Consider the following 9,359-nt stretch of genomic DNA (forward strand, 5'->3'; position numbering starts at 1 on the left):
CTCAGCGATTTAACGGAAATCTATATAAGTACATCTATTAGCGAATTGGAGCACGGTCTTCGTTCATTAGCGATCCCAGGAAAGTAATCAACTAGCACTTAATTAATTATATATTTACTGCTATCGTTTTGCGGCACGCGACACATAGCGCTTATATTTTAATACTTTGTGGATTGATCATGATAAAGATTTAAATACAGATACGGTACTGTAGAATTAAATACCGTCGATATTAATACGTAATTCTTATACTAAACGGTACACATAAAATAATAAATGCGAATACATGTGTACATCAATTGTGTAAAATAAATTATTAATCTATTCTTCTTACTTAAAAACAAGCGTTTTGTACATCGTATAACTTGACCTCAGATAAGACAAGATGTATAAATTTAACGTACCAAAAAAATGTGCAATTAAAGAATACCTTACGCGCGTGCAATATTCACAGGAAATAATAATTATGATTCGAGAAGGAGTTGAAATCCAATGAACCCGCTGATCCTTTCTGCGGTATACGAACACGAACCGTGGCATTAACATTACCACGGCGCGTTTCAAAATGGAGGATTCCGGCACGGCGAGAAAACGATGCGATGTGCGCGGCGCGATTATAACTCGGCCGCGAGGGCCGTCGGGTCTATCAAAACCCGCTCGGCCATACATCAATGCCATCTATACGTATAATTTCGATGTCGACTGGCTCGTGGTTTTATTTTGCCACGCGTAAAAGCGAAGGCGTACGCGCTGCAATGCGAGATTTGATGTTAGGCAGACGTGGAGCGCTGCACTTTGTTCCATTCTTTTATATACATCGATCCTGCAGTCGGCTCTCGAGGAGTCCGGCACGCGGCGGTAGAGGTGATGGAATAGGCATACCGAAGGAAGCCATTTTGTAACTCGCGTTATTATTATTGTCCAATACATCAACTTGTAACATGCGAAATATGTAGAGAAAGAAAACTGATGATCACATTGATTATCTGTCTAAATTATCTAAGCTCTAACTTCTATGTGAGAAGCACGATTGTGTATTTACATTACATTTCATAATAGGTATACACACATAGTATAATTCATATACAGACATCGCGACATTTTATTTGTAAGTCCAATGACCGTCGTTATATTATACAATTTAACTAACTAGAGGCCGATTAACTAAACATGAAAAATACATAGCGCACGATCGAGGAAGATACAGAACATTATTGACAGTTAAATGATACGGTATTACCCAAAAGTAATAAATGTCACATTGTGGTTTAATGGCCCTGTAATTTTGATCATTTAACTGTCGCCGTGCTATACGAGTTATAAAGATACAAGCAGCACAGTGTCAATTGGCGTTTCTTTTTGCTGTGCTTTTTTTTAATTGAAGCACGCCATAATATTGTTCATTAATCTCTCGACACTTTTCCTTTGATAACATCAAAATGTATATATCCAATACTTTGAAGAAACTTCGTCGTAACTTCTTTATGCGAGTCTCTTACTGATTTTTAGGCAAGCTTCCATCAATTCTTTTATGCTGCCATTGTGGCCACGTTCGTAGAATACGCGTTACGTTTTAACAATATTCTTTCCCGCCATTTTGTAAGGTCTCGAAGGACCAGGGCGAGGGCGAGGATGCCCATACACCACGCGTTCTCCTTGCGCCGAGATCGGTAATAACCCAATAAATCAGGGTACCCCAGCCGGTGCAATTACGTTCCGTGGCTGCGAGCCCGGCTCGCAGAACCCAACCCCTCTCGTAAATATTGCCCTCTGCGCACCGACGTAGCATCCTCACAAGGTCCACCGCCGTTTCTTCCTCTCTCGGTTTCCACCTCTTTTTTTTTACGCGGCGGTCTCACGACCCCGGCCACAACGCAAGGGATCGTTCCTCTCGTGTGCATCACGCCGGGGTTGTCGACGATACTCGTGCCTCATCCCCCTCGCGAGCATTTCGCTCGTATTCTTTTATTACCGCCCGCCGTTCTGTTCCCGCGGACACACCATAGCGCAACCATGGGAACCGTCGTGGCGTGGAGTGTTCGAATTCTTTTTGGGGGGTTTAATTGCCACTGTGCGATCTGTTAATTCGCGAGTGTCAGCTTGAGAAAGCGAGCCGAAAAGCGAGAGGGAGGATTTATCTCTCCGCCGTCGACAGCATCGACGTGAAGATTCTAGACGGGAGTGCGTGTTCGCGAAAATATGGGGGTCGAAACGCGATGGACAAGAATGCGTCTGGGACCTCATGAGAGAGCCGTAGAAAAGCAAAATAGCGAGAGAAGTGTGATGACTTTACTGCAAAATATATGTGTGTTAAGTAAAAGGGAATACATTTAAGATTGACGCTTCCCTATGATGTCTCATTTTGTTCAAGATCAAACTGCTCGAATATCGCGCAATGGGATAAATGATTAATAATGCATCAATAATACAATAATAATATATTTATAATATGTTCTTAATCCATTTTTTGCTTCTTTCTGACAACGGCTTTGTCAGATGTGGCGCTGATGAACATTTGCACGATTATTTTTCAGGATGACGAGGAACTATGGGAAGGGGGCCTACTCATGGCGTTTTCCGAAAATTGTCGCCAGCATGCGATGCCGTGCACGCTCCACACATGGCATACGACAGGTATACCATCACGGGAACACAATTCTATCAATTTCGTCATTCTCGAAAGGGGCAGGAGATGCGCGAGTTCGTTACTTTTGACAGCTGGCCTGCCAAAAACCATTACGCCAATAATACATCATCGTCGCGCAACGATCCGTTTTGTTCGAGTATCCATGGCGAAGTATTAAGTAGGCAAGCGATAAAAACGACACGAGGCAAATTACATCGTTTGGTGGCACTGAAATTTTGCACGAAAAAGATGAACAGTCGGGCTAAGTGTCGCGAATGATGCATCCGAAACGGTCTGCGTTACCCGACAATTATTGAGAGAAACGAGCACCGTATGACACGCGATACGAATGACACGACGGTTCCAGCTTGTAGTACATGGTGCGGATCGACATCGACTACCGTGAAACTTGCATAGCCCTTTAGCCTTACGCACGAATTAGCCGCTTTGTTTCACTACGATGGCTTTACTAGACTTGTAGGCTGTACAAGACGATAGAGCGTTATGCATCGTATGCGTTTGTTTGATAATGTCATGACTTTTGCAATCCTGCAGTAATCCTTCTTAGCCAATATCACAAATGGCACGCAATAAGAACGCCGGATGATTGACGAAATGAAAGTGACATTATCGTTTTGATGACAATCGCTTTGTTCTTAAGAATGTCTTCATGATATTTTCTTTACTTTATGAATTTATTATACTAATCTCTGAGATTTTGATATTTATTTACTGATTCAGATCAAAGTTTCTAATCATTATGCCTTCTATTTATTTTGTGTATATCTTGCTGCTGTCATTTGCGACCGCAATTAATCCCCTTTGTTACTGAATAGGTGCAAGTTATATTTTTTTTACCGTTCCGAACGGCCATTGAGAAAGTCGAATAGCAATGGTGCCTTTCTAGAGCGCTTTAGTTCGCCATCGGCATTTTGGAGTTAGGCGATAAATCTCGAGGCGAGTGGGCTTTAGAAGACCTCTCGCTGTGTTAGAAAAAGAAAGTAAAATGCGAAAACGAGGGAATGCGCGCTGCCAATAGATTTACGAGGCCATCCGTCTTCGTAGTACGCACTTGATGCTCACTCTCGCGATAAAAGCGCAGCTCATCTACGCGTGTATGTATGTACATGTGCGTTTGTGCGCACGGCACGTATACACACGTACGTATACGATTCTAGAGGAACGGTTCGTTATTATAACCCACGAGGAGTAATTGTTTCCAAGGAACCGACATGGAGAAGACCTTGCCTGAGAACTCAAAGGTATTAGCAGCCTTTCTACAGGACGTTTCAGCAATAATGCCAGTAGTCACGATCACTTTGCTTAATTCTAATTGTAGTAGTAAATGTAAAGAATTAGGATTTGCGTTGATATTACGATACGAAGTGTCAGTATCATAAGGAGGGTTTGCTGTGGCATCAAGTATAATTATAAAAAGTATAAAATTTATACTTTATTTATACTGGTATGCATTTATAGAAATAAAACTGAAAATTAATGATAAAATTTAGTTACCTCTATACTTTTTTTAAGCTTCAACTCGATTAAGCTCTAAAATTTTGAAAGAAATGCAATAAGAAAGTTGCGCGGACTAAAATGATTGATAAATTGACTACTTAAACTCATTCATCTTTTAGCGCTCGTTTAACTTGTTTAACTTATCAAAGTGTACAGCAAAGTATGTTAACACGAGCAGCAATTTAAATTCGACGAAGTTGTATAGCTGCGATAGCGTAGTTCCAGATAGACGTGATGGCGAGCACTCTGTATTAACATAACAGAGTGGCACGTGAGCCTTAGCGGGGGTTTTGTTGAATTTAAATTTGGAAAGTTGCAAATATGTGACGGCCCTCTGACGGCACTGATATTTCGGTGGGGCCTTGCTTGAAAATGTCGTGATATTAGTTGGCTTCCGCGGGAAGCCCGAATGATAGTGCCGCTAGTCACGACTACCTCGTGGTCGATTGTAATCTAGCGAGCGCGAAGGAAGCCCACGGTTGTATTTTTATCAGTGATCATGCAAAGTTGCCTTTTTTTTTTACAATTGTGCAGCATTGGAAACCTTGCGGCGGCTTATCGATATCGCGACTTCATTCGAACTCCATGTAAGGTAATAACGCCGAAAACAATCGGATGAAATAGGCGATCTGTGAATCGCGATTAAATTAGGAGCACGCCACGCGAACGACGATGTTGACATGGCCGATCGAATTTGTTATCCGTTGAGAATGATAGAGTAAATTACGAAACTCGAGATATAAATCAGTCGCGATTAATTTTATTTACTTTCAGATTTGTCCCGCGCAATGAAGATTAAATGGATCTGTACAAGTCTTGTTAAGACACAGCCGGAAGATTATCCTTGGAAGAGCTTTTTCCGATGGTGTCGGCTGCATAATTAATCGAATAAGATATGCAAATTTGTTCGTAATAATAAACGTCCGACTATTAATTAGTTCCAGATTTATTGCGCAGTTTCCGTCGTAAAAAGATGAAGAAAAATGCAACTATTAATTGCATAACGTTTTATGAATTTGATAAGCATATTATTACGCATTCCCTGAGAGTATGCTATCAACGCGAAGTTTAATGATTTTAATAGACACCAGAAATATTAGTAAAATAATGTTTGTAAAAATAGCTGCGCCCTGCGAGAAAATTTATCCAACGTAATCCAAAACGTAACATGGAAGTGAGTCACGAATCTTTGTAGCATTACTTTATGTTATTTATTATTTTCTCAGACATTTCTAGAAACTGTTATTTTTCTTTTGGCGCAAATTGTATCCCTGCAGATGCAATCTTTTAACGTCTCACGACGTGAGATAAGCGCAAATCCATGACCGCTTATTTACGGGTGAAATTTTTGCGCATTTCGCAATGTTCTCGCGTGTTACGAGAAAATAGCGGAGATACGTGCGTCAGCGGGTGGGGAGGGGGAGGAAAAAAAATGATTTTTTTAGAACGCGAACCCGGAATGGCGCCGGCGGTCCGGTTTAATCTCGACACGCCCATTACACACCGCGTACATATTACATCACGATCGCACTCGATAGCAAGCGTATCTATACGAGCCCTATCCCCCCCGGTGTCTACCTACGATACGTGTAAGCCGCAATTAAAATTCAAGAAAAATTCTCGGAAACCTGTTTCGAGACCGAGCAAAATATTTCGCTGCGGGGTGGTCACGCAGGAACGCCAGTCACGGATGATCTCGTTTAATTGCTCTTAGCCCTTAAATGTTCTCTCTTGAAATTTTTGTCGTCTGTCATGTCCAATGTTCCCCACTGTCTCTCACCGTCGATCAATTATTCCGCGCAAGATTTGAATATTTTTCGACACCCTGTTAGGAGTAATCTTGTCAAAACAACTTTAATTTGCAATATATACCTGACTTTGTCTTTCTCATCGATACAGTCTAGTCAAACAAAAGTTTTATGGTTATAATATAGGAAGGAATTTAATAAATGTTACATATGTTGTACATAATGCATTTTTATAATTTTATAATAATCATTAATAAAGATACATAAAAATAAGATTATTATTCTTGTTTGTTTATGATAGGTCACTTAATAATTCATTTATTAAGATTAATATATATCGTGACTCGATAATAAAGTGACAAATGTAATGAATATTCAGTGAGTATATGTGTAAACCTGCATGTGTAAACCAGTCACGTGTAATTCGCGTAAAGTTAGAAGTATTCCTAGCGTACCGTGTGTTGCGGTTGCAATTTTCACTCGGTGCTAATCATACGATCAGTAATCGATAAGGTCGTCACACCACGCCAGCCAACGTTCCCAGGAAACAATATCACTTATCCTACCATTTTTACACCTCGCTGATAATTTTTTGCCTACTGTATCGGAACGTTTCTACGTCCGCGAGCAAGCCTATCGATTACGCGCGACGTCGGCGAGAGAGAGGAAATTTCTTCGTGGAAGTCATTTTCTAGCGTGAGTATCTTGATACTCGGAAAATATTGCGCAAGTAAAAAAAAAAATGGGCAGCGTGGTGGTACTATACGCCCGCGCGTGTGGGACTACCGCGGTATTGTTGCGATTTCGTGAAATGGCGTGCATGCGGCACGAGAGCGTGATCACGAGAGCCGCGGTCTCGGGGAACCACCATTTTGAAAGATGCTGCATCCTGCAGACCGTGCAGCCCACGCAAACCCACGAAGCCGCCGAAGAAAACTCACACCACCGCAACCACCCACGTCCCGATCCCATTGGTCGAGGCGTCCTCATCCATGGGATACCACACCACCCACGGGCCCAAGACCATTGTCAGATTTGTGCAGGACGTCCGTGAATCTTCAGATGATAGAATGTTACCTCGTTTGCTTAAAAAAAGATTGCATTATTTATTGACACTATATATTATTAATAATAATCTAAAAATCAAAGAATTTGAATCGAATCCTTGTTATACAATTAACGATTTAATTCAAAAACTGCCGATTAATAAGTATCGCTTTGTATTTCAAAATATGTGCGTTTTGTTTTTGATCGAACGTGTATATTATATTATATTTTGATCACGTGAATTGCAAAATTTGAACAGAGAGAAGAGACATAGCCATTGAATGATTTTTTTCGTTAGCTTTGAAAATTTATCTTCTTTGCTTTTATTTTGCTGTCTTAAATACTAGAAGCAAGTACAAAGGCCGTTGTAAACTGTACTGCGGTAAATAGAGTTGTCTAAATTTCACTCAACAAGCTAAGCTAAGCCGCCACTTGGGTCGCAAGTGCGTCGAAAGCCAAGCCGAGAACGGTATATCGAATTGAAGACAAAACACGTTTCGCCGGATGGATAGGAAGGTGAACCCCGGCGAGCCTCAACACGAGAGTTCGCGGCTTCCCCTTCGCTGTTCGGATTACGGTGGGTTAGGCTAGGGCTAGATTATCTCAGTGACGGTAAGTATAGGTTGGATCGGCAGTTCTAGCCATCCCGCGGCCATACCAGGAGCATTGCTTCTCCGAACACGTAAGTCCGCCGCGCTCGCCGAGCGCGCCGAGCCACGCGATAATTCATGGGACTTTATGCGCACCTTGTGTAATGCCAGCTCCGTCGGCTTTTTCTTGGCCTTCGCTGTATCCTGAGAAAAGGGGGAAGGGCAGGGGACCGAGCAAAACCTTCGGATCATTGGCTTCGACTGCTTAAACAAACGTGAGAGTTCAAAAAATTTGAAAAAAACATTGAAAGAACATCCGGAAAATTGGCTTAAGCAAGAAATCATAAATATTAAACGTAAAAAAGAGATCTGTAAGGCTTTACAGATCTCGTTTGCGTAATTGTATTTCCTTTCACTGAATCGTTGAACTATATTCGTTACTAAAGTAGATCTTATGCGTCATGTAAATTAAGTTACTGAGAAATATATAATGAGACGAAGTAATTCTGAATTTGTAGTTTATTTTCTGCAAAATTGAACGTAAGCGTAATTGTATATATTACAATTCTCTTCATCTCTCTAAAAAAAATGTCGATTTCTTCTACATTGAATAATAAGTACAATCAATCTAAAGCTTCTGAAGTGACCATTAAAGTTCATTATCTGGCGCCTCCTCTAATAGCGAGAAATTCCAAACCGCGTAAGATCGATCTGTAATTAAATACTATATAGAAATCCTTATGTAGATCTTATGCGTTAGGTAAACTAAGTTACCGAAAAATAAGTATATAATGATCGAAGTAATTCTGGATTTGTAATTTATTTTCTGAAGTTGAACGTAAGCGTAATTGTATATATTACAATTCTCTTCATCTCTCAAAAAAATTCTTCTACATTGAATAATAAGTTACAATCAATCTCTTCTGAAGTGACCATTAAAGTTCATTATTCGGCGCCTCCTCTAATAGCGAGGCGATTCCAGACCGCGTATAAGATTGAATCTGTAATTAAATCGCGTTTAAATAGCCGCAATTAGCCGGGCGGTAAATTTTTTTTCAAATTAATATTCATGGCAAGTTACCGGAGTGACAATCAGCCGGATAATCTAATCACGGTATAAATATCAACACTTTTTTGTGAAAAGGATCTATTTATCCTATAAAAACGACGACGCCGGATTAAGCAATGAGAAAGGGTTAGAAGAGAACAAGACAAGAAGCAGGGCGGGGGGGAGGGAGGGATTTAAGTACTCGCGCGGACTCTAACATTACTCCGTTGGCTGTGAGATAATTTTTCTTCTTATTACCGACGCGAGCAATATTTCAATTAGTTGTCAATTTAGTTGTCGGCGCCTGACGGACATATGCGTATGCGAGGGTACCGCGGCCGGGAATAATTAACAATAAATTATCCGGGGGAGCTATCATTACGCCGACTAATCGCGGCAAATTGACCGTTATATTATTAAGCAGCCTGTGGACGCTAATTGCGTGCCGCGTGCGAATCGTCTTCGAAAGAGAGAGAAAGACTACGACTCCTGGCGAGAGGGGATTGTCGCGAGCAACTTAGGTGAATAATTGAGAGTCCGTGTATGATCGGGATCGTAGATCATGCAAATTGATCTGAAGCACTCGACGTAGTTAAATTGTTACGAGAAAAGGCGCTGTGATGATAAAAGGATCTCGCGGACTATAAAGACGTTCTAGTATCTGTGATTGATCGTTTGCAACTGTTACTTTTCTTACCATCTTGTCACGGGCACTAAAGAATAATTCATTAATAATTGTCAAATTAATAAACTGCATGATGCTTTGATATGTCCGCTATGAG

General features: G+C 40.9%; 1 long non-coding RNA gene across 2 annotated transcripts in view; it reads left to right on the top strand.

The window, feature by feature from the left end:
- The window catches only part of LOC105453326, a 39,147-nt gene extending 34,069 nt beyond the window's left edge, over positions 1-5,078 (top strand). For both annotated transcript variants that reach the window (XR_974858.1, XR_974859.1), the window contains 2 exons: positions 2,535-2,634; positions 4,919-5,078. This is a non-coding gene — a long non-coding RNA (uncharacterized LOC105453326). The remainder of the gene's footprint in view (positions 1-2,534; positions 2,635-4,918) is intronic.
- Positions 5,079-9,359: the final 4,281 nt, after the last annotated feature.

The sequence above is a fragment of the Wasmannia auropunctata genome, unplaced genomic scaffold (genome assembly GCF_000956235.1).
Source record: "Wasmannia auropunctata unplaced genomic scaffold, wasmannia.A_1.0 LD336000.1, whole genome shotgun sequence".
Taxonomy (NCBI): domain Eukaryota; kingdom Metazoa; phylum Arthropoda; class Insecta; order Hymenoptera; family Formicidae; genus Wasmannia; species Wasmannia auropunctata.